Below are 26,362 nucleotides of genomic sequence, written 5' to 3'. Positions count from 1 at the left end.
TTTGAGTCTATAGATTTTGTAAAAGTCTATCAAATTCTGTCCAAATCGAGTGATATTTAAATGTATGTATTTGGGACAAACCTTTATATATAGCACCCAACACATTTGACGGATGTGATATGGTATCGAAAATTTAGATCTAAAAGTGGTGCAGGGTATAGTATAGTCGGCCCCGCCCGACTTTAGACTTTCCTTACTTGTTTCTATATAAAATTTTGTCAAAATTTCATTTCTTTAGGAAATTTTGTCAAAATTCCATTTCTATAGAAAATTTATCCAAATTTTATTTCTAATTTGTCAGAATTTTATTTCTATATAAAATTTAGCCAAAATTTTATTTCTATAGAAAATTATGTTAAAATTTTATTTCTATAGAATTTTTTGTCAAAATTTTATTTATACAGAAAAATTACCGATGTGACGAAAATGGAAAATCAACCAAATTCCCCAAAAAGCGAGATTCCAGATTTCGTAGAAGTGTGGTCGCATTAAACTGGTAGTAACGCTATTATTAGATGGTTGGGTGTATTCACAATAGTGAATAGAAAATGCCCTTAACACTACGTTCAAATTATGCTAGAAATTTGAATTTGTAAGTCACCAAAAAGCGAGATTCCAGATTTCATAGTGTGAACGTAGTATAACATAGGATGACCATCAATTTGGAATTATCTACATGGGTCTGATCTCATAAATGAATTTAGTGGCGTTTTCTAATCTGCTGTCATAATGTATAATGAAATTTGATATGGTACAGAAGATACTTCCTGGAGGCTTAGAAAATAGTGATTAGGTTTTTAATACTGGTGATAAAGTTTGCACAGAAAAAAAAAATAATTAGCTCCCACAGACCTTTTCCAGGTGCAAATCGACTGGTGATATAAGAAGTTAAGATTAATGTCAAAATTGATCAGAGAAAATTAGCCACGCTTGCTGGTCCGACTTCTTTTCATAAAATTTCAAAAAGCAAGGCCTTCCCAATAGTATCACTGCACTATTGCATATCATCACTGAATATTCTGACTTTTCGCTTACATACTACTCAAACAAACTTATGTCCCTCTGGGATAAGTTTTGCGAGGACGATTAAAGAGTAGAAAATTATTTGCTTTAATGCAACCACATATTTATTTACACTCATATGGAGCATGGTATTTGAGAATTCTCCATGTATGTGTGTATGTATCTCAATATTGCACATTTTTCTGCTCATTTCGTTGACCACTGCCTTACATTAAAGATTAATGACCAGCTAGCTTTATTCTTTGGATGACGACAGCAAAAGCAGCAATAGAGACATGGACAAGCATAGGGAAGATGCAACGAGAGTAGAGACACAGAGAGGGAGATTGGGAGAGTGAGAGAGACCAAGCACATTGCTGCACTACATGACAATGTTATTACAATCAACATTTTACTGGACTAAACAACTCTGCTGCATGCAGGCAGGGTATATGTGTTGCAGTAACGTGCATTCGAATGACTAACCCCACCTCCGTTTTATTCTTTCGTTGATGTGCTTTCAAGTTTCTTGATGTTGATGTAGCACTGCATGTGCTTTTATAATGTTTGAAGAAGTTGTTTTCTTCTTATTTATGCAGGCAGTTGTCTTGTTATTCCAAATACATGGAAGCTCCCATGTACACTGGGGGAAATTACTTGAAGTTACTATAAGTTCAATTTAAGAAACTTAAATGGGGAAGAAATTGCAAAATACTTATTTTTTGTACCTAATACAATGCCTTTGGGAGAGGTGCCCGTAGATATTACCAATGTCAAGAAATTGCAAGAAGGATGCATATATGTGTATACCGAAAATCTTAAAAAGTAGAGCACAAATTTTATCTGTGGGTTTGAAGATAGTTTGTTTGAAGTAAGTGGCGTGCGAATCACGATTAAATTCGTAGACTTTGTACTGTGGATATGAACCCCCAAACCTATATATTGTTCACAAGCAGAGTCAAAGAAAACTCGTAAAAAATTGTGAGTAAGCTAAACGAAAATTAGATTTGTTGTGAGTACAAAAGTTAGCCGATAGATAGCAATGCAACCCATAGATTAAAGATTTAAATATATGAGCCTGTTTTCTCCGCGAAAAAATGTGTCAGTTCCAAAAATTATTTTCTGACATTTCGGTTTGTGTTTTTTTTTTGTAAAGAGTCAGTTCCAAACGTTAATTTTCCGCCAGTTGCTTATGTGTTGTCCATAAAGAGCAATGCTGCTCAAAATTAAATTTCGTATTTTCGTGGTTTTGGTCACAATTTTTTATTCAAATATAAACTTTTAATATAAACTTTTAATTTATCTATAAATCCTCTGGTGCATCATAAACGTTCTAATTTTGTGTAAAATTGGCAAACTACAAAAAGGAAAACGAAAGAGAACGTAAGCGTGCTCTTATTTTCTTTGTTTATTCTTAATCTTCGGAACTGCCAAACATCGTTTGACAACGATGGATCAAACATCACTAAGTTTTTTGTCTCGCATAATTTTGCTCTCTCATAGAAATTTTTGCAGTGTTGCCAACTACTGAGATGTCAATACAAAAGTCACCAAGTCTTTGTCTCACATAATTTTGCTCTCTGAGAGAAATCTGTATGCAGCATAATTTGCAGTGTTGACAACTATTGCGAAGCAAAAATAGCTAGATCAAATAACATGTAAAATATAGCCAAAATTATTGTGCTTTCGGATTTATATCGAATTTTACTATTTTAAACAAGAAAGTCTTCATTGTTGGTGTTACTCTGAGAATCATTAGTTTCAATATTTTTAAGTTAAATTTTGGATATAGAGTACGGATGGAAACGTAATAAATTTGATCAAACTCAAGTATGAGTTTCAATAGGATCGGATCAAATATAGGGCCCTCATAGTTCTAAGAAGTCAAATCGGGAGATTGGTTTGTATAGGGCCTATTATAATTATAGGCTAGGCTTAAACTAATTTTTGCATGATACCGGGTACTAATATCATAAGCCGAATTTTAAGCGGCTCGATGGAAAAGCGGCCCTTTGAGGCTCAAGAAGTCAAATATGGATAAAAAAATCATTTTGCGGACTCGGCAATTATGGCTGTCTCATTTTGAGAAGAGAATTTAGCTTCCAGGTCTCACAGCCAATTTTTTTTTGGTATTTCGGTTCATCGCCAACTATTAAGTTGGCTCATCTTAACTGAAATATAGCCGCCAATTAATCGAAATATATTTTTTTAAATATGAAAAATGCTTAAAAAATGTCTCGCTTTCAGCCAAAAAATCAAATCGTTTGCCCAAACTTATTTAAAACTTCGTTTCTATAATAATATTGCAGAAATCAAGCTTTCCAGACATGAACAAAATTTATATTTAATTGTAAGATATGTTGTAGAATTAATCCCATAGCGAGTCGGAAATAATTTAGTTTGATTTTTAATGGATAATTTGACGACACCGATTAGACATGTCTGGGTCTGATCAACCGCCGCCGTTCGTGTTAGCTACCACAAAACATGGGTTAATTTTTTTCAGAATTTGGAGGCAATTTTTAGATTTTTTGAGTGTGGTCAAGAATACGTCGTTAGGTTTAGGAAAAGAAGAAATTTTTCATATAAAAAATTTCGTTTTTTTTTCAGGATTGGCATGGAATTTTCAATTTTGTGGGAGGGCTCAGGAATTAATCTCCGTTTCGCTCTACGACATTTAGCTTAGCAGTGTTGAGCACAAGAAGCTTTTCATATAAAAAATGGGAATTTTTCAGGTTTAGGATGGAATTTTCGATTTGTTTTCATCGTTGATAAATACTTGCTGCAGCGTTTTATATTAGAGTTGCCAATCAAATGTAAACATCAACATCTCTTTTCACTCTTTTTGAATCATGCATGCAAATCCCAATTTAAAATTTCCATAGTGTATGCATAAACATTGGCTCTCATATATTAAAGTATTCATGCTTATAAAGTGGACTTATCATAGGCATGCCCAAGAGTGCTTCCACTCAAACATTATCTCCATTTGGCGTCTTAAAACTGCATTCCACTGAGTGCTTGTTTGTGTTTGAGTGAGAGAGGTTAGTTCATAAAAAAACGCAAACAGCAGCACCGGTAGCAGTTGCAGTTGCAGCGGAACATCAACTCAAGAGCTTGGTCAACGAACGATCTTGACCTCAGACATGAAACTGGCTTGAAGAAGGGTTTACCTCAAACATTTTGCCTTGGTAAGCAGGGGGAGAAAGAAAAACAAAAACTTGACTTGGTTGGACCAGTTTCCACTGAAGCTTTGACACTGCCACCACCACCACCACTAGTAGTAGCAGCATCATCAGCAGAAAGCGGCAACATGGTTGTTATTGCAGTTGGGACACAGAAACTATGCTACTGCCTTCACCTAAACTACCACTTACCATTGTTGTTGTGCATATTTGCCACAATATATATTTTTCTAGTTAATGCAACAGCAACAACAACATCCACTGTTACAACAAAAAGTTGTTTAGGAATCCCGTCATTATTTGTTTCCTATAGCCAAAGATCGATCGTTGCACTTGTTCCACCACTTGGCCATCGAATCAAATCGAAGGAATACCAAACTGGTTGTTAGCAATTGCATTTTCTTAAGGCTTTGCTGCACTCATTTCTTTGGCTTGCTTGCTACTAGGTTCTAGCATTTGGAGAACTCCTTTTTCTAGAAGACCATTCTAGAATATACCCCTCGCTAGTTGCCCGCATTAAGGTCGTCTGGCAAACGGACATATCCCCATGATCACCATCATCATCATCTTTAGCAATAACAACTAACAAGACACAATCCAAACAACCTGTCAGAATATATTTAGGAATGTATGCAGCTCACATCTAATATGGTTGATACTTTTGGTTTGATAGTTCTCCTTTTATGGAAAATTCTTTTTGTTAGAAAGGCAATGATTATTTTCCTTAGGAATCGGAAGGAATTTTAAAAGTCTCTTGACCTTTGGGCAAAAATTATGGAATGAGAGTTTCAATTGAAAATAAAGATGGATATCCTATTCTTTATAATTTCTAGTTAGAATCTGAGCTAAAGGAATCCAAAAGATAATTGGGAAGAGGGCTGATTTGGCCCATACTTGACCTCGATTCAAGCGGTGTAGAATTCTAGTCTACCTTGAATTTGAAATCGATTAGTTTATCCGCGATTTTTCTCCTTCTCGGAGTTCGGACGGCATTTCATAATGAGGTGAAATCATTTAGAGAAGCTTTGAAACACCAACATTATTGAAAGGAGATAATCCACTGCTAAAAAACTTGTTGGTGTTTGGTCGAAACTGGGATTGAAGCTATGACACCCTGTATACAAGGTGGGTATGCTAACCATTGCCTCCAAAAGTAGCAATGAACAGTAGTTTGTTCTCCTTACAAGAAAGTAGATTAGGTAGGGTATGTTTGGCTCCCTGTGGCTACTAACATACGCAGATCGTCAGAGGACATTAAGATACCCTGAATGATTGATAATTGGTAACAATGCTATAGTGACTCTCTATTCAATTCATTGACTCAACTACATTCAGGGTCAGTATAAACTGCCAACAAGGTACCTGTGGCATGTGGTAGCTTCTAGAACCATGATGGTCAAGGATATACAATGGTACAACCGTGAGGTTGTGAATGTGAGGTTTCAGAGCCTGAGGAATTTCTTTCTTAAGCCATTCTTGGTCGACACCTTCCGATCCTGTTAAAATGTCCATGGTCTGCGGTCGAAGTTTTTATGTGACCAGGACTTCTGTACTGTCCTTTTGCCTAGAGATGATCAGCGCTTTGATATTGTTTAGTGCCAACCTTACTCTTCAAAATGATCCAGACGCCAAAGTCCAACGGCTTGAGATCCAGAGATTTTGGTGGCCATTGTAAGGTAGAAATGAAGCGATGAACCTCCTTTTTAAGCCATTCTTAGTTGCTGAGTGTGTTGGTGCTGAGTCCTGTTGAAATGTCCATGGTCAGAGGCCAAAATGTTTGTCTTCTCTGGGCTTCTCTTTAGCACATTCTCTATAGGACATTTTCCCAATAATATTCAGAATTTATTTTGAGCGTACTGTTGATGAATACAAGCGGCGAGCCAGCATCGGTCGTTACAGCGGCCCACATCATTATCATTGGCAGCGTTTGAGTTCTAGTGTAGTGTAGAGCTGACCTTAACCCTATAACCGATTTGTTCACAAATTGCTCAATTTGGAGTAGCCTCTCATCGCAGAAAACTAAATTCGATAACTGGCCACTTTCGTGCCCATAAAAGTTGTCCAATCTAATTTTTTTTAGACGTCGCTGATCTCTGATTTCAGTCGCCACCGATCATTTATTTCAGTCGAAGCCGCCGCCGAATATGTCAATTCATCTCGACTCAAATTTTTTAATCAAACATATAAATTTAAATAAGAAAAATTTATTAATAATTATTTTATTAATTATAATTTTTGTATTTTTTGCCCAAATTTTAAAGCTTCCACCCACAATCAATCAATTTCAAGCTGGTATAATAGTTTTGCAAAAATTTAGCTCAGAAAATTTTAACGTAATGTAAATTTGATTGTATGAGATTAGTTGTACAACTAATCTCATTACCATTCGAATAACTTCAAATTGATTTTATAATGGATAATTGTCTGCCGCCGAATGGACAAATTTATATCGGCTTAACCGTCAAGACGAAGGCAAAAATTTAGAGTCAGTCGCCGCCAACAAAAATGGGTCGGCTTCATTCTCTGTGTGTGTACTGAGTGGGATGTTGCTGAGTCATCTTGGAATGTCCATGATCTGGCGCCGAAATGTTTGTTTGTCTAGGACTTCAATACAGTCTTTAGGACATTTATCCATTAATATTCGGTATTTATTTTGACCTCACGATCAATCAATACACTATTACATTTAAATTCCATCACCGATAATTTTACTTCTGAATGAATTAGATCAAAATGCTTTTGTATCCTTATCAAGGATAAAACGAGCTGTCACTGGAATAAATCTATCAGTTGTCAGAAGAATTTATCAGTTGTCAGAAGAGCGTTTTACATATCAGACACACTGTAAATGTTTTAAAAGTTATGCCAACACACACAAAAAAATAATTTTTGGATTCAATCACGAAATTAATTGATCCAATTAATTTTGAATTGAAATGCCTTCAATCACAGATATGATAGCATCAATCACCGGAATCAATTAAAAAATTAATTGATCCGATTAAAAAAGTAATTGCTATTATTAATTCTTGTGATTAATTTTTGTTTTAGTTAAAGAATTTGTTGAATCAATTTAATTATTTTTTGAATATTTTTGAATATTCAATTAAAATTTTAATTGAAAATATTTTGGTGAAATTAAAAAAATAAAGAAGTTTCCATAAGAAATTACAAACTACCAAACTGCAAAAAAGCTACCAGTTTGTGGCAACCGTGGTGGCAATACCATACCGCAAACTACAGTTGAATTCAACTTTCCCTAAGCCTATAATTTTAGTAGAAACATAATATTGGGTATACAATTTAAAAAAAATATAAATCCCCTCTACTATAAGAATGGCGAAGAAATAAGATTTCCAATTACTTAGCAATTGTTCTGGATTGTTTATATGCAAGCTCTATCTTTAAACCAAACCAGCAAGCTATCTCACAGTAAGCATTTGATTGTCTATGAATGTTTCTCTCTCTATTCATTTCAAACAATCTCTGTGATTACGTTGTAATGAAAAGGTGTGTGTGTGCGTGCGTGTGTGTTTTTTACTTACATCTTCATGGGTATTTGTTGTGAGGCTCTCGCTCTATAGCATTGGTCACTCTCTGTATATGGAAGAGCTTGCATTGTTAAGTGTATTTGATAAACAATAAAATTCCTATATTGCCAACAAGAAGAAGAAGAATTCTTAATGGAGAATTAAATGTAGAATGAAAATAAAATAAAAAAACCCAAAAAGGCAGGCAATCAAGTACTACAAACACATATTTTATTACATAAATTCCAAATACTTGACGACTGCATGTTGCCACTCGTAGGTATGTGGCAACGCATAACAAAAGTGCGTTGCTATGTGCTATGTGTTTTTGTTGTAATTGGCCTGAGATGGTGTTATCGTTGTATCATTCCCAAACAAGTTGAGCACGCGCTCTTTGTAACGTTTGGTTGCTTCTTTTTGTTTTTCTTTTTGCCATTACTGTCGTTAAAGGTGATTTTTTATACAAGAACCTAGCAATTTAGTTGTTTAATGAGAAGTAACATATGAAAAAAAAAAAAATAAAACGTTTTGGCAGCATTAAAAGTCGAGTTTTGTGGACTTTGAACATAAACTTGGAGGGGTGAATAAACAAGGAAAAATACGTAGTTTTCATATATTGCAAAGATTATTGTATATTAACCTTTAAATGTGTAGTGTATCATTTAAGATACAACCAGAACAAAATTCTTACGTATTAAAATTTTTAGCGGATTCTATGAAATCAAGTTTCGTGTATTTATTACATCATAACGCTATTTGTAAAAATAGGGTTTTCCGGAAAATTTGTTGTACTTCTGAGGAATCTGCAGTCAAAAATAAAACTAAAATTTTGATCAAAAATTGAAAAAAACTACAAATTGGAAGTTAAATAATATTTACCAGAGATAAAAGTAATTTTGATACAAAAAAAACTGTGTATTATAAATATATCTCTATTCTCTACTAAAATCGAATTGTTTATTTGTAAATAAAAACTTAGTTTACTTCACACCGTATATTTTAAGATACAATCACTATTTTTTCAAAAAACAAAAAAAACACAATTTTTTTTTTGAAAAAAACACATTTTTTTTTTTTGAAAAAAAATATATGCAGATGTTCTTTATTTACTATTTTGCACAATAGAATATATTTTTTTTCGAAGAAATCGGTGACCTTGTGCATTTAAGGGTTAAATTTGTTATGCTCATTTTTTTGAGGATATTTCCTCATTGATGTCAGGACATTTTTGTTCATATGGGAAATATTTTTTAAATGTAATTTGTCCATCGGTGTAGCTCTACATATTGTACTTTCTTTGTAAAGAAGGTCAATTAATTCCCTTTTCAATTCACCCCATTATAGATTAATTTCAATTTGTTTTGCTTTCCTAGTTTGTAGCAAAAAAAAAATGTTAGGTCCAACCAATCTCTGGGTCACAATCATTTGAATTCCCCAACAAATTTCACTCGCCATTAGTATTTCCATTGAGTTTAGTTCTAACGATTATTTAACTTTCCAATTTGAACTTTAGACAAAGATGCTTGGCATTAGGTTTGTTTTTTTCTTCCCCCCATCTCCTATGCGTATCAACGTAATATACCCATCATTTTGCCATGACAAATGTTTGCCCTGTTGTCATACATTCTTACTTACATCCACATAGGAACTTGGATCCTATTACTATGTGGTTCATTTGGATTTTTCAATTGATTTGTATTTTGTTGTAGTTTTTTATGTGCTTACTTGATTCCGCGCTAATATTTGCATAGTCGACATTGGTATTTGTCAAACAAGAGAGCAAATAGGGAACAGACTACAAGCATGCAAATGGAGAATTTGAAGTATGTATGTAGATCGCTTCAGACACATGAGCAATTCCCCATGGTTAGAGGGGAAAAAAGGGAATTAAATGTAAGGACACAGTTTAGGATTCATAATATAAAGGTGACAAAAATTAGTGCCATAGTGAAATATGGCCCTACAAACGGAGAACATGAGCAATTTCCTATGAATAGGGGGATTAGGGAACCACTTGTGAGGACACAAAGTAGGATTCATAATACCAAGGTACCAAATATTGCAATTATTTTTTTTTTTTTGAAAATTCGTACGTAATTTGGTTCCATTATATCCGGAAGAAAATGTGAATTTCTATAGTAAGACAATCAGAAATAATAATTTTGTAACATTTCGTACGATATTTGGTACTTTTATAACCGGGGAAATTATGTCACTACAAACGGACAATGAACTACGCATGTAGATTGCTTTAGACACATGGACAATTTCCCATGGATAAGGAAACCATTTATAAGGCCATAAAGTAGGATCCTTAATATAAAGGTACTAAATGGTACCAAATATAATAATGCAATTTCTTTTTCGTACTGAATTTGGTACAACTATACGATGGCGAAAAATGTCTCCCAATAGTCAACCAATCTGAATAGTACATTTTTGTGTCGTATCCATTAAACGTCTTACTGGTATTGATCATTTTTATACCCTCCACCATAGGATGGGGGGTATATTAACTTTGTCATTCCGTTTGTAACACATCAAAATATTGCTCTAAGACCCCATAAAGTATACACAGTCTTACACAAGTGTACATACGGTTTAAGAAATTGTATTTTCTTTAATTAATAAAATATAATAAAATATGGATATATATGCTTTAGATTTTGTAAATTAATTTGAAAAACAAAGTATTTGTAAATTTTTAAGAAGATTTTTTAGTCTGGATTATAAACAACAACAAGAAACATCTTTAGTTATAAGGTAAAAACCTCAAGGGTATGTAAACTTATGTGAGACTGTGTATATATTCTGGGTCGTGGTGTAATTCTGAGTCGATCTGAGCATGTCCGTCCGTCCGTCCGTCTGTTGAAATCACGCTAACTTCCGAACGAAACAAGCTATCGACTTGAAACTTCGCACAAGTAGTTGTTATTGATGTAGGTCGGATGGTATTGCAAATGGGCCATATCGGTCCACTTTTACGTATAGCCCCCATATAAACGGACCCCCAAATTTGGCTTGCGAGGCCTCTAAGAGAAGCAAATTTCATCCGATCCGGCTGAAATTTGGTACATGGTGTTAGTATATGGTCTCTAACAACCATGCAAAAATTGGTCCACATCGGTCCATAACTATATATAGCCCCCATATAAACCGATCCCCCGATTTGGCTTGCGAGGCCTCTAAGAGAAGCAAATTTCATCCGATCCGGCTGAAATTTGGTACATGGTGTTAGTATATGGTATCTAACAATCATGCAAAAATTGGTCCACATCGGTCCATAATTATATATAACCCCCATATAAACCGATCCCCAGATTTGCCTTGCGGAGCCTCAAAGAGAAGCAAATTTCATCCGATCCGGCTGAAATTTGGTACATGGTGTTAGTATATTGTCTCTAACAACCATGCAAAAATTGGTCCACATCGGTCCATAACTATATATAGCCCCCATATAAACCGATCCCCCGATTTGGCTTGCGAGGCCTCTAAGAGAAGCAAATTTCATCCGATCCGGCTGAAATTTGGTACATGGTGTTAGTATATGGTATCTAACAATCATGCAAAAATTGGTCCACATCGGTCCATAATTATATATAACCCCCATATAAACCGATCCCCAGATTTGCCTTGCGGAGCCTCAAAGAGAAGCAAATTTCATCCGATCCGGCTGAAATTTGGTACATGGTGTTAGTATATTGTCTCTAACAACCATGCAAAAATTGGTCGAAATCGGTCCATAATTATATATAGCCCCCATATGAACCGATCCCCAGATTTGACCTCCGGAGCCCCTTGGAAGAGCAAAATTCATCCGATTCGGTTGAAATTTGGTACGTGATGTTAGTATGTGGTATCCAACAACCATGCAGGAATTGGTCCATATCGGTCCATAATTATATATAGCTCCCATATAAATCGATCCACAGATTTGTCCTCCGGAGCCTCTTGGAGGAGCAAAATTCATCCGATCCGGTTGAAATTTGCAACGTGCTGTTAGTATAAGGCCGCTAATAACCATGCCAAAATTGGTCCATATTGGTCTATAGTTATATATAGCCGATCCCCATCATACAAAAATAGGTCCATATCGGTTCATAATCATGGTTGCCACTCGAGCCAAAAATTTTCCAAATTTTATTTCTATAGAAAATTTTGTCAAAATTTTATTTCTATAGAAAATTTTTTCCCAATTTTATTTCTATAGAAAATTTTTTCCAAATTTTACTTCTATAGAAAATGTTGTCAAAATTTTATTTTGTCAAAATTTTATTTCTATAGAAACTTTAAACTTAATTATATACGTATTTAATCGGCCTTTTTTAGTTTAATATATACCATAGTAATTCGATTGTGGATGACAGTCTTCAGTAGATGTTTCTACGCAATCCATGGTGGAGGGTACATAAGGTTCGGCCTGGCCGAACTTGCGGCCCTATATACTTGTTGTACCATAATATAGTGATATGTGGAAGTCTAGTACCATAGTGAATTATGGCCCTAACAAATGGAGGATTTGGTGTATGGATAAGATGGATTAAGAAACCACTTGTAAGGACACAAAGTAGGATCCATAATATAAAGGTACCAAATGTAGTAATATTTTAATTTGACATTTCGTACGGAATTTCATACTATTATAGCCGTGGACATTTTTTCTTTCTGAACGTCGTAATGATATTGATAATTTGTATACCACAATACACTGATACTCTAAAAATTTGGTACCATAATCGAAAATTTAGTACCATAGAAATCTACATGCATGTAGATTTCTTGAGAAACATTAGCAATTCGCCATGGATAAGGTAGATTAGCGAACCACTTGTAAAGACACAAAGTAGTGTTCATAAAGTAAAGGTACCAAATGGTACCAAATATAGTAATAATAATTGTTTGACAATTTGTTCCTAATTTGGTACTATTATAAGCTGTGGAAAAACGCATTTTTATAGGTAGCCAATCTGTGTAAAACCTTTTTGTATCGTATCCATTCAACGCCGTACTGCTAGTGATAAATTTTATACCATAATACACTGATCATCAGAAATTTAGTAACTACAAACGGATATTAGGACAGAGGAACTTGTAAGGACACAAAGTAGCATTCATGTAAAGATACCAAGTGGTACCATATATAGTAATAACATTTTTTTTAACAATTCGTACGTAATTTGGTACTATTATATGCTGGGGAAAAAGTGCCTTTCTCTAGTTGGCCAATCTGAATAGTACCTTCACCGTACTGGTACTGAAAAGTTGTATACCTCAAAACGCTGATCATCCTCAGACACATGACCAATTCCCCATGTATAAGATGGTCTTAAAATTAAAAAAAAAACAAACTTTATTATCTCACATTTAAATTCCATTAGAGAAAATTCTTCTTCCACTTAGTTTTCATATGACTCATATACAGGAGACCTTAAGCTTCATCCATGTATGTGGGTAGACGTAATTGGAAACTCGTATCTATTCATTGGTTTACCCGTATATTCCAGAAACCAAAATCATTCATTACTAAAGCGCCTTCATTGAAATTGAAACGAAGGGCAAGGTGTTATTATCATCATGTGTATAAAATGGAGGATTGCATTGCCTGCTTGTGGAAGATAGAAACATTAGGTATTCCTATATTTGTTTCATGGGTATGTACACGCACACACGCAGACATCTTACATTTTGTACACATACATACATATATAGCATAGCATTTCTATAGATAGTAGCTGTAATAACATTTATATTGAAGTAACATTTATACCTGTTTGTCAATTATTCAATTTGGTGAAATTTCTCAACAAAAAAACCTCGAGACATTGCATACAGAGATTTTTCTTGACATCCGTATGTGCCCAAACGAGAATGAAGATATTGGTAAATGTTCGTCTATATACGTATATATGAGCTGTATGTAAGTGACGATTAAAATATATATGTACTTTTATCGGTTGCACACTGTAAAATATTTGAAAATTACGTAATAGCTTTGTTGGCCCCGCGTTGGGCGCCAACAAGATAATTTACATAATAACACCCTTTAGACATGTTCTAACAGATTTAAAAAAAGCAAAGGAAGAAACATTGTGGGCCCAAGTTGGGCGCCAATATGATTAGGTCTAAAAGTTTTAAAAAGCAGGATAAAACTTTGTGGCCCTCACCTTGGGCGCCAATGCCACACGCTTTTAAAAAGCCCGCATTGAAATAAGATCTCGCCTTCTGGGTTCATGTGGCCATTCGTCTATCCATGTATTTTAATTTACCAAAACTTCCTCCTCGCCCTCCTCTAAAACTAATGAATTTCATCTCTAAACTTTACAGAAAAAAACACAAAAATTTCCTATTAAAGTTTGAATAGAGTTTTAAAAACTATTCAATTAAAAATTTAATTGATTCAACAAATTTTTTTAATTGAAACAAAAATCAATCACAAAAATTAATTGTATCAATTAATTTTTTAATTGACTTTCAATTAATTTTTTTAGTGGATACTATCATTTCTGTGATTTAAGACATTTCAATTAAAAAATTAATTGGATCAATTAATTTCTTGATTGAATCAGAAAAAATTTTTTTTTGTGTGTTCGACTGAGATCGAAAATTTTTAAAGGCAGCACATTGTAAAATATTTCAAAATTATATTAAAAAGGATTAGGGAAAGCATAAAACTTGTGGGTCACACATTGGGAGACAATAAGATAATTGACACTACAACACGTTTATAATTAGGATTTAATAACTTTAAAAATTAGGAAAATATTTACGAAAATATAACCCTGGCCGTCCTTCCTCAGTCCATGTATTTTTGTGCTTTCCTGATACAGATGGAATTCTGTTCTGGATATTGTGGAAACTTTATACAGAGATTTTATTTGAAGTAAAGACGAACGTTACTATATTTGACACAAAACGACTTCCCACTGGAGAGCAGTACTTTGGTTCCCAGCATCGAACTAGGGTGACTAAAACCTTGGCGATGCATTCGTCGATCCACGTATACTATGATTCTAAAACCTTCTTTTCACCCATCTTTAATCTTTCTGCAAAATGAATGAATGTCGTCTAGGTCTTGGACTGATGATGAATACTTTTATAGACAGCACGATTTAAAATGTTCAAAAATTACAGGATTAACAAAAATCATGAAACTTTATGGGCCCCACGTTGGGCGCCAATAGAATAACTTACATTACAACACAATTTTAATCATTGTCCAATATTTTAAAAAAAGCAAAAATATGTCGTAAAAAATATAGCCCTGGACGGCCGTCCGTCTGTTCGTGTATTTTTGTGCTTTCCTGATACAGATGGAATTCTGTTCTGGATATTGTGGAAACTTTGTACAGAGATTTTATTTGAAGTAAAGACGAACGTCACTATATTTGACACAAAACGACTTCCCACTGGAGAACAGCACTTTGGTTCCCCGCATCGAAAAAGGATCCCGTTGTTTGGGGTGAATAAAACCTTGGCGGTTCATTCGTCTATCCACGTATATTATGACTCTAAACCCTTCTTCACATCCATCCTTAATCCCTCTGCAAAATGAATGAATTTCGTCTAGGTCTCGGACTGATGATGAAAACTTTTATAGGCAGTACAATTTATTAACTAAATTATTAATAATTATTAATTAAAAATGTCAGAAATAACGAAAAGCATGGAATTTATGAGCCCCACGTTGGGCGCCAATAAGATAATTTACATTACATCACTATTATAATGGTTTAAAATAAATAAAATATTTTGTCCGTCCGTCCAAAAGTTTTAAAAAGCAGAAAGATTTTTGAGACAATATTCCAGGCTGTCAGTCCGGCCGTCTGTCCACATATTTATTTGCTTCCAAGGTACAGGTCGTATTTTTTCCTGGTTTGGAGTGTGAGTATTTATTTTTTTATTGATAAAATCGCTCACATAACCAGTAACAAATTATTTACCGAGTTGGGCGCCACTTGTTTATGTTCAGCAATCCCTGCTAAGAAAATTCGCCAAACTAAACAGAGAAATGATATCATATTTGATGTTTTTGGAACTTATCTTAAAATACAGTCTAATATGAAAGATTTATGTAAGCCCATTTATGTAAGCCCATTTTAAATTAATAATATAATTTATGTTTTTTTTTCTTTCTTTTTCAGATTTTATGTACATGAGTTGTTTAATAATGCCAATGGATCCTAATTTAAACTATAAAAAGATCTAGAAGTGAGAGGTAAGAACAAATTCCAGATATAATTCTTATTTATAAATTTTATGTGGTCGTCTTTATCTTTCTTAATTTTGTTTTTTTTTAATATATGATGCAATTAAAATACTAAAAAAGACTTCTTCTTCAAGAATTTAAAATCATATTAATCTCAAAGATATTTAGCATAATTTTGCAAAATCAAAAAAACATAACCACAGTCTAGGTTGGGCGCCAATTCCAGTATATTGTAAATTACAATTTTGGATCCCTAGTTATTCAATGTCTATTGCTATCAATTCCATACACTGATTGACATTTTTTTAATATATGGATAGTACGGGGGAGGGGAATTTTGTAGAAAAATTTTGAATAGGATTCTACAATAATTTGTGTTCTTATTCGAACCTATTCAAATTCTTCTCAGTGTTTAATCATTGTACACAATGAAAACATACTTTTACCGAAACGAAAGTTTACACAAAAAATAAAGAAAAAACTGATCACATTTTTAATATTTAATTAAGCTTAATTGTTTTAAAAAGTTTTCGTTAATATGTACACAGAACAAAAATATCACCAAAACATTTCAAATTAAAAAGTTGATTGAAATTGACAAATTTTTCAATTAATAAATTAATTGATACAATCAATTTTTTAATCAAGATAAAAACATTAAGTTAATTAAGTCATTTTTTTAAAGATTTTAATTTAAAAAATTAATTGTTACAATTAATTTTTAAATCAAACTCGGAAGACTAAGTTAGTTAATAAAAGTGATGGATTTTTCTTATTTTTAATTAAAAATTAATTTCAAAAAATCAATTTTTAATCAAACTAAAAGCACTAAGTCATTTAAGAAAGTGAATGAAACACTAAGTCAGTTAAGAAAATGCCATCAATATCAATTATTTTTTAATTGAAACAATTAAAATCAATTAAAAAATTAATTGAAATTTGATGTTTGTGTGAATAAATATTTTTCGTTTGGTTTTTCTTCTTGTTATGAATTTAAATTTTATTCTGTACCTATTTAATTTTTGCCCTGTATTTATTGGAAGCAGAATCACAAATAAGATTTACCCCTAGTCTAGCACTGTGTGTTTCCGATATATTTCCCTTCATTTTATTTATTTGATTTTTTACCTCTACTTATTAAAATTTTGCCCAGGGTTTCAATAACTATCTATAGTCTAGCACTGTGTATTTTCAATATTTGTTCTTCTTTTTATGAATGTGAATTGTTTTCTGTACTTATTAAAATTTTGCCGAGTGTTGCAATGGCCTAGAACCAAAATTCACCGACAAGATTTACCCCTAGTCTAGCACTGTGTGATTCGGATATATTTCCCTTCATTTTATGAATTTGATTTTTTTTCTGTACTTATTAAAATTTTGTCCAGTGTTTCAATGACTATGCCTATATACGCGAAATCACAGACAAGATTGACGTATAGTTTAGTACTTTGTGTGCTTGAAGATATCTTTTCGTTTGTGCGTATGTATGAGACTGTTAATAAATGTGTGATAAAAAAGGAAATACAGAAGGCAAGATGTACTATAAAGATAGGCAAGCAAGCATGATGGAAGGCAGACAGACGGACGGACGAATGAAAGGACAGACAAAAACCCATGAATGGAGCTATAAGCAGAGGTATAGGCAGACAGACGGACAGACGGAAAGATGGAATGACAATCTTATTTTTCGCATTAAGAGTAGTTTGTATTTAATTTGAGATTTGTGGCTTAACAGTGTCGTAGGGAGGGAGAGGGCTATGGCATGACGACTTGGGTTTTAGATGCAGTACAAAGGCAAAACAATTCTATGTACGTATTATTATGCCTACCCGGGAAATAAATGTGGTTCAATTGAGTTAAGTAAAATACTTTAATTAAGTAGGGTGGTAGCGGTGCCAGGTAAGGTTAGACTATCGATTATTATTCTTCAATGTTATGTCCAAGTAAAGCTTCTTAGAGGTCTTTAAAGACTACAACAAGAACAAACATCCATTTTCTATTCACGATTTACTCTAATCTTCTTTTTTGCATTTGTATAGGCCATGTGGTGGCTCGCATGTGGCCTGGAATAAAGAATAGCATTTTTTTATCTTCTTTCTACAACGATACCTTTTCGAAGCTAAAGTTTCTCAGTTGACATCACTCCCAAACAGGGATGGAAAATAGAATTTTTAAGAAAGTACAAAAAAGGTATTTTTTTAGCGAAAAAGTACTTTTCAGTAAATTTCAACAAAAATTCCATTAGAAGATTATTGTCAAGGTCTCCTTTAGACTGAATTTTGACAAAATTTTCCATAGATATAAAATTTTGAAAAAAAAAATCTATTTTGACAAAATTTTTTATAGATATAAAATTTTGAAAAAAAAAAATTCTATTTTGACAAAATTATCTATAAACAAAATTGGCAAAATTTTCTATTGAATTTAATCACGATTGCCACAGTTGGTAGAATTTGTGGTACTTCATAAATTTTCTATAGATAAATAAAACTAAAATTGTAAAAAAATTTTCTATAGAAATAACATTTTGATAAAATTTTCTATAGAAATAAACTTTTGACAAAATGTTCTATATATTTAAAATTATGACAAAATTTTCTATAAAACTAAAATTTTGACAAAATGTTCTATAGAAATAAACATTTGACAAAATTTCCCATAGAAATAAACATTTGATAAAATATCCTATAGAAATAAAATTTTGACTACATTTTCTATAGAAATAAAATTTTGACAAAATCTTCTATAGAAATAAAATTTTTACTAAATTTTATATAGAAATAAAGTTTTGACAAAAGTTTCTATAGAAATAAAATTTTGACAAAATTTTCTATAGACATAAAATTTTGACGAAATCTTCTATAGAAATAATACTTTGACAAAATTTTATATAGAAATAAAATTTTGACGAAATCTTCTATAAAATAACATTTTGACAAAATTTTATATAGAAATAAAATTTTGACAAAATTTTATATAGAAATAAAGTTTTGACAAAATTTTATGTAGAAATAAAATTTTGATAAAATTTTCCATAAAAATAAAATTTTGACAAAATTTTCTATACAAATAAAATGTTGACAAAATTTTCTATAGAAATAAAATTTTGTCAAAATTTTCTATAAAAATAAAATTTTGACAAAATTTCGTATAGAAATAAACATTTGACAAAATTTTCTATAGAAATAAACATTTGACAAAATTTTCTATAGAAATAACATTTTGACAAATTTTTCTATAGAAATAAAGTTTTGACAAATTTTTCTATAGAAATATAATTTTGACAAAATTTCCTATAGAAACAAAAATGTTGACAAAATTTCCTATAGAAATAAACATTTCACAAAATTTCGTATAGAAATAAACATTTGACAAATTTTTTTATAGAAATAAAATTTGACAAAATTTTCTATAGAAATAATATTTTGACAAATTTTTCTATAGAAATAAAATTTTGACAAAGTTTTCTATAGAAATAAAATTTTGACAAAGTTTTCTATAGAAATAATATTTTGACAAATTTTTCTATAGAAATAAAATTTTGACAAATTTTTCTATAGAAATAAAATCTTGACAAAATTTTCTATAAAAATAAAATGTTGACAAAATTTTCTAAAAAATAAAATTTTGTCAAAATTTTCTATAGAAATAAACATATGATAAAATTTCCTATAGAAATAAAATTTTGACAAAATTTCCTATAGAAACAAAAATGTTGACAAAATTTCCTATAGAAATAAACATTTGACAAAATTTCGTATAGAAATAAACATTTGACAAAATTTTCTATAGAAATAAACATTTGACAAAATTTTCTATAGAAATAAACATTTGACAAAATTTTCTATAGAAATAACATTTTGACAAATTTTTCTTTAGAAATAAAGTTTTGACAAAAGTTTCTATAAAAATAAAATTTTGACAACATTTTCTTAAAAAATAAAATTTTGACAAAATTTTCTATAAAAATAAAATTTTGACAAAATTTTCAATAAAAATAAAATGTTGACAAAATTTTCTATAGAAATAAAATTTTGACAAAATTTTCTAAAAAATAAAATTTTGCCAAATTTTCTATAGAAATAAACATTTGACAAAATTTTCTATAGAAATAACATTTTGACAAATTTTTCTATAGAAATAAAATTTTGACAAATTTTTCTATAGAAATAAAATTTTGACAAAATCATCTATAGACATAAAATTTTGACAAAGTTTTATATAGAAATAAAATTTTGTCAAACTTTTCTATAAAAATAAAATTTTGACAAAATTTTCTATAAAAATAAAATGTTGACAAAATTTTCTATAGCAATAAAATTTTATATAGTTATAACGTTTTCACTAATTTTTATATAGAAATAACATTTTGACAACATTTTCTATAGAAATAACATTTTGACAAAATTTTCTATAGATATAAACATTTGACAAAATTTCCTATATAAAAATAAACATTTGACAAAATTTTCTATAGAAATAAAATTTTGGCAAAATTTTCTATAGAAACAAAATGTTGACAAAAGTTTCTATAAAAATAAAATTTTGATAAAATTTTCGATAAAAATAAAATGTTGACAAAATTTTCTATAAAAATAAAATTTTGACAAAATTTTCTATAAAAATAAAATTTTGATAAAATTTTCTATAAAAATTAAAATTTTGACAACATTTTCTTAAAAAATAAAATTTTGACAAAATTTTCTATAAAAATAAAATTTTGACAAAATTTTCAATAAAAATAAAATGTTGACAAAATTTTCTATAGAAATAAAATTTTGACAAAATTTGCTAAAAAATAAAATTTTGCCAAATTTTCTATAAGAATAAAATTTTGACAACATTTTCTTAAAAAATAAAATTTTGACAAAATTTTCTATAAAAATAAAATTTTGACAAAATTTTCAATAAAAATTAAAGTTGACAAAATTTTTTATAGAAATAAAATTTTGACAAAATTTTCTAAAAAATGAAATTTTGCCAAATTTTCTATAGAAATAAACATTTGACAAAATTTTCTATAGAAATAACATTTTGACAAAATTTTCTATAGATATAAACATTTGACAAAATTTCCTATATAAAAATAAACATTTGACAAAATTTTCTATAGAAATAAAATTTTGGCAAAATTTTCTATAGAAACAAAATGTTGACAAAACTTTCTATAAAAATAAAATTTTGATAAAATTTTCGATAAAAATAAAATGTTGACAAAATTTTCTATAGAAATAAAATTTTGACAAATTTTTCTATAGAAATAAAATTTTGACAAAATTTTCTATAAAAATAAAATATTGACAAAATTTTCTATAGAAATAAAATTTTGACAAAATTTTCTATAAAAATAAAATTTTGGCAAAATTTTCTATAGAAATAAAATATTGACAAAATTTTCTATAGAAATAAAATTTTGACAAAATTTTCGATAGAAATAAAATTTTGACAAAATTTTCTATAGAAATAAAATGTTGAAAAAAAAAAAAATAAAATAAAATTTTGACAAAATTGTCTGTAGTACTGTGAAAAGTAACTATAGTACTGCATTTTCCATCTCTGCCCTCAACGTATTTTGTTGTTGTTGTTGTTGAGCTTACGTTCTGCTGTCAATTTCAATTTAGCACAAAAACGTTTTGAATTGAAATCAAATTGTCTCACTTGGTCTAGTATCGGGGGTTGGCAGCAGCAGTGGCGGTGGTCAATAGATAAGTTATTTGGTATTCATCAATCATGGGAAGCAAGTTTCACGCCTCGCAAGTTACTGGGTAAATAGAGAAGCTTATAAAAGTGTGCGATGGGTCTTCAAGTTTTATGGCCCTCATTAAAAGTGACACTTAAACGAAAAATAAAAAAATAAAGCTACACTAAAAACCGTTAAGGCATTAAATGCTTATTTCACCACTTTTGCAACCACTCACAATTGTTGGTTGTTTTATACACAAAACAAATAAAACCCTAAGACCCCACAAATCAAGACTATTAGTAATGGAATTTACTAGAGAGCACTTCATTCATACATTTTGATTTTGTCAATAATTTTGCCCAATGACCATTACCTCCAGGCATTTCTGGTGTGATCTTCAGAATAAGGCATGTTGGCATTTGAGCTGATATTCCAAACAACAAACAAAAACAAAAATGATGTCGATCAAATCAAAAACAGTCACACATTGGACTTGCAGCAAATAAATCGCCTTTCCTATAAGGTAGTCTAGAGTTGACTAGACAACGAACATTTGAATGAGACGCCTGACTTGCATATATATATATATTATTTTACAGTGTGTAGCGAAAATTTGTTAGCATGTGATTTTAAATTATCATAGATTAACATAAATTAATGGTAATACTTGTTCGGCATTTCTTTGAAAAAAAAAAACGCAATGTAATGCAAATAAATAAAGAAAAGTGAAAAAGGGCTATAGTCGATAATGCTGGAATGGTATTCCTAAACCAACAACGAAGTAAGAGTACTACAGACTTAGCCATATCTATGTACTTAGCCATATCTATGTACACTTCATTAGGATATTCTAAATTTGGGCAGAAAAAATTCAAAAAATATTGTACTTGGGATCAGTGGATTTGGTTAGGAATTTCCACAAATATGGGGATTTTTTCGAGAAATTGGTTTAATCTTGTTTAACAAAATTTTATTTCTATAGAAAGTTTTGTCAAAATTTCTATAGGGCTTTGCCCAAATAAATTTGACAAACATTCTTTTCCTCTGTTGGTTAAGCTACTCTTGTAGTTTAGTCAATGTATGGTTTTAAGCTGAAATAAAAAAACAACAACAATGCTTAAAGAACAAAACCAACAATAACAAAACAAAACAAATGGAAAAAGAAGAGGAGGCACGCTCAAAATAAACCCAGCCATGTGAATTCAAATCGATGATTTGACAGTGGCATAGGAAAAGAGATATGTTCGTTTCGAATTTATTTGGCATAAGCCGGCTATCAATGTAAAACCTTTTTTCGGAGGGTTCAAGTGTGGTTTTTGTTGGGTTTAATAAACTGCCTGAATTTATTCTGATAATTGGTTGATAGTTTTGCTGCAAGTAGAGGATGCTGATGAGGAATGTGGTAATTCCGAAACGTGCGTCCATCCAACCATCTTGCAGTCTATAGGGCTTTGCCCAAATAAATTTGACAAACATTCTTTTCCTCTGTTGGTTAAGCTACTCTTGTAGTTTAGTCAATGTATGGTTTTAAGCTGAAATAAAAAAACAACAACAATGCTTAAAGAAGAAAACCAACAATAACAAAACAAAACAAATGGAAAAAGAAGAGGAGGCACGCTCAAAATAAACCCAGCCATGTGAATTCAAATCGATGATTTGACAGTGGCATAGGAAAAGAGATATGTTTGTTTCGAATTTATTTGGCATAAGCCGGCTATCAATGTAAAACCTTTTTTCGGAGGGTTCAAGTGTGGTTTTTGTTGGGTTTAATAAACTGCCTGAATTTATTCTGATAATTGGTTGATAGTTTTGCTGCAAGTAGAGGATGCTGATGAGGAATGTGGTAATTCCGAAACGTGCGTCCATCCAACCATCTTGCAGTCTATAGGGCTTTGCCCAAATAAATTTGACAAACATTCTTTTCCTCTGTTGGTTAAGCTACTCTTGTAGTTTAGTCAATGTATGGTTTTAAGCTGAAATAAAAAAACAACAACAATGCTTAAAGAACAAAACCAACAATAACAAAACAAAACAAATGGAAAATTTTATTCCTATAGATTTTTTTTTCAAAATTTTATTTTTATAGAAAATTTGGTCACAATTTTATTTCTATAGAAAAATTTTATATTTATAGAAACTTTTGTCAAAATTTTATTTCTATAGAAAATTTTATCATAATTTTATAGAAAAACAGACAACGAAGTAACAAGACAGCGGAGAAAATCCTTGAAAACGGTTCCGACGAAGTCAACCGAAATATCGGAAAATAAAAAAACAAGAAAACAACAATTTCAAGTTTTATTTATAGACCTATAGCCGAGATTATGAGATAAAAAATCATAAAAATTAAAATAAAAAGGTCAAAAATATCAACAACAAACATAATTTTATTTCTATAGAAAATTTTGTCACAATCTTATTCCTATAGAAAATTTTGTCAAAATTTTATTCCTATAGAAAATTTCGTAAAAAAAATTTTCTATAAAAGTTTTGTCAAAATTTTATTTCTATAGGCAATTTTGTCTAAATGTTATTTCTATATAGAAAATTTTGTCAACATTTTATTCCTATAGAAAATTTTGTCAAAATTGTATTCTTGTAGAAAATTTTGTCAAAATTTTATTCCTATAGAAAATTTTGTCAAAATTTTATTTCTTTAAAAAATTTTGTAACAATTTTATTTTTATAGAAAATTTTGTCACAATTTTATTCCTATAGAGAATTTTGTAAATTTTTGTTTTCAATAGAAAGTTTTGTCAAAATTTTATTTCTATAGACAATTTAGTCAAAATGTTATTTCTATATTGAAAATTTTGTCAAAGTTTTATTTCTTATAGAAAATTTTGTCAAAATTTTATTTCTATAGAAACAATTTTAAATTGCATTTCTATATAGAAAATTTTGTCAAAATTTGATTTCTATATAGGAAATTTTCTCAAAATTTTATTTCTATATAGTAAATTTTGTCAACATTCTATTTCTATATAAAATGTTTTGTAATTTGTTTAATTTTTTTCAAAATTTTATGTCTATAGAAAATTTTGTCAAAATTTTATTCCTATAGAAAACTATGTAAAATTTTTTTTTCTATAGAAGTTTTGTCAAATTTTTATTTCTATATAGAAACTTTTTTATTTCTATAGAAAATTTTGTCACAAGTTTATTTCTATAGAAAATTTTGTCACAATCTTATTCCTATAGAAAATTTTGTCACAATTTTATTTCTATTATTTTATCATTATTTTGTAACTATTTTATTGATCAATCCAAATATGTTTAAAGAGTATAATTTTACTTTTTCACTAGGAACGTGGAACATTTTTGTTTTTTATTTATTTTTTTTTATTGAAAGTCTTTATTTCATTAATAATATATACAACATTTTGCCGTCTCTGCGCCTTATAGGCCTTTGTAGACATAATATGTTTGATGAAATCACATGTATAATTTCTGAAAAATAACATGGTTTTGACAAACATGTTACATGTTCCCTGTGATAAAGTAAAATTATGCTTTTGAAACTGTTTGGGGTGATCATATTCCTTTTCTGTGTGTATGCGCGATAACTTCCTCATTAAATAGGTTTGTTAATTAAATATGAAAAAAAACAAGTATATACGGCCGTAATTTCGGCCAGGCCGAAGCTTATGTACCCTCCATCATGGATTGCGTAGAAACTTCATCTAAACACTGCCATCCACAATCGAATTACTTAAGTTGCGGTAACGCTTGCCGATGGCAAGGTATCTTAAAACATCCTAACACCATCTTCTAAATTGTATGTAAGTCCATACGTGGTATATATTAAATCAAAAAAAAAAGATCGATCCAATACGTATATAATTCAGTTTGACAAAGTAGACATAAAATTTTGACAAAATTTTCTACAGAAATAAAATTTTAACAAAATTTTCTATAGAAATAAAATTTTCACAAAATTTTCTATAGAAATAAACTTTTGACAAAATTTTCTATAGAAATAAAATCTTGGTAGGTTATTTTTGGCTCGAGTGGCAACCATGATTATGAACCGAATAAAATTTGAACAAAATTTTCTATAGAAATAAAATTTTGATAAAATTTTGACAATGATGAAAATTTTATTATGAACCGAATAAAATTTTAACAAAATTTTCTGTAGAAATAAAATTTTGACAAAATTTTCTATAGAAATAAAATTTTGACAAAATTTTCTATAGAAATAAAATTTTGGTAGATTATTTTTGGCTCTAGTGGCAACCATGATTATGAACCGATATGGACCAATTTTGGTATGGTTGTTAGCGACCATATACTAACACCACGTGCCTAATTTGAACCGGATCGGATGAATTTTGCTCCTCCAAGAGGCTCCGGAGGTCAAATCTGGAGAATGTTTTTATGGGGGCTATATATAATTATGGACCGATATGGACCAATTCTGGCACGGTTGTTAAAGATCATATACTAACACCATGTTCCAAATTACAACCGGATTGGATGAAATTTGCTTCTCTTGGAGACTTCGCAAGCCAAATCTGGGGATCGGTTTATATGGGGGCTATATATAATTATGAACGGATGTGGACCAATTTTTGCATGGTTGTTAGAGACCATATACCAATATCATGTTCCAAATTACAACCGGATTGGATGAAATTTGCTTCTCTTGGAGACTTCGCAAGCCAAATCTGGGGATGGGTTTATATGGGCGCCATATATAATTATGGACCGATGTGGACCAATTTTTGCATGGTTGTTAGAGACCATATACTAA

At 30.6% G+C, this 26,362-nt stretch overlaps 1 protein-coding gene across 1 annotated transcript in view; it reads left to right on the top strand.

The window, feature by feature from the left end:
* The window catches only part of Pde9 (phosphodiesterase 9), a 369,167-nt gene that overhangs the window by 20,208 nt on the left and 322,597 nt on the right, over positions 1-26,362 (top strand). Inside the window, exon 3 of the mRNA XM_075299122.1 lies at positions 15,859-15,932. The gene's annotated coding sequence lies outside the window, so the exon portion shown is untranslated. The remainder of the gene's footprint in view (positions 1-15,858; positions 15,933-26,362) is intronic.

Source organism: Haematobia irritans, chromosome 3, assembly GCF_050003625.1.
Source record: "Haematobia irritans isolate KBUSLIRL chromosome 3, ASM5000362v1, whole genome shotgun sequence".
Taxonomy (NCBI): Eukaryota; Metazoa; Arthropoda; class Insecta; order Diptera; family Muscidae; genus Haematobia; species Haematobia irritans.
This window is presented reverse-complemented; position numbering and strand designations above follow the sequence as displayed.